This window comes from Eimeria mitis, genomic scaffold (genome assembly GCF_000499745.2).
Source record: "Eimeria mitis Houghton genomic scaffold, Emh_scaff2939, whole genome shotgun sequence".
In the NCBI taxonomy this organism is placed as follows: Eukaryota; Apicomplexa; class Conoidasida; order Eucoccidiorida; family Eimeriidae; genus Eimeria; species Eimeria mitis.
In genome coordinates this window covers 722-1438 of record NW_013571281.1, presented here as the reverse complement: position 1 = coordinate 1438, position 717 = coordinate 722, and positions in this window count along the sequence as shown.

Sequence of the window (717 nt, the reverse complement as noted above, 5' to 3'; positions counted from 1 at the left end):
TTCTTGATTTCGTTCAGAAACCGCTCCGCGCGGCGCGGGTCGCTGCATCATCGCCAGTTGTATCTTTTCTCTTCTTTTCCTTTTCTTTAGAGAACCTTTTGCTCATGTGAGGTAATTAGCTTGTTTGTGTCTTGTTTTTCTCCCGAGTGAGTCAAAAAACTCTGCGATCTGCAGCTTTTTCCTCTTTTTCTTGTCGCCAACAACAACGTCATAAGCAAGGAAAGCCAGAGAGGGAGCCAACAGAATCCCAAAGAAAAGAGAATATCACTGAGCTCAGAATTCTTTTGTGAAGATGGGGAATTCTGCTTGCTGTGGTTTTGACGGAGATGACCAATCAAATGTAACACTGCAGCAGCTGGCTCTTGCTGGCTTGAAGGAGGTTTCAGCAGCTGTATATGAGGCTTGGCTGCAGAAGTATACTCAGGGCAGCAACGTAGAAGTATTGTTCCCTGACGGTCAGCGTATAGAGTGTAAGTTAACTCTGGATTCTACAAAGAGAATTCTAACACTAAACTTCAAAGAAAAGGTGCGGCCTATTCCTTATAAAGATATTGATTCATGGATATATGGCCCTTCAGCTGTAGACCAAGAGTCAGCTGATGCAAAACTCCTCAAGGATCCTAAAGTTGTTGGCTTCAGACTTTCTACATCAGGCCGAGCAATTGCTGTAGCATTCGATGCAGTAGACAGTGCAATATGTTTCGTTAGGTTCTTAGA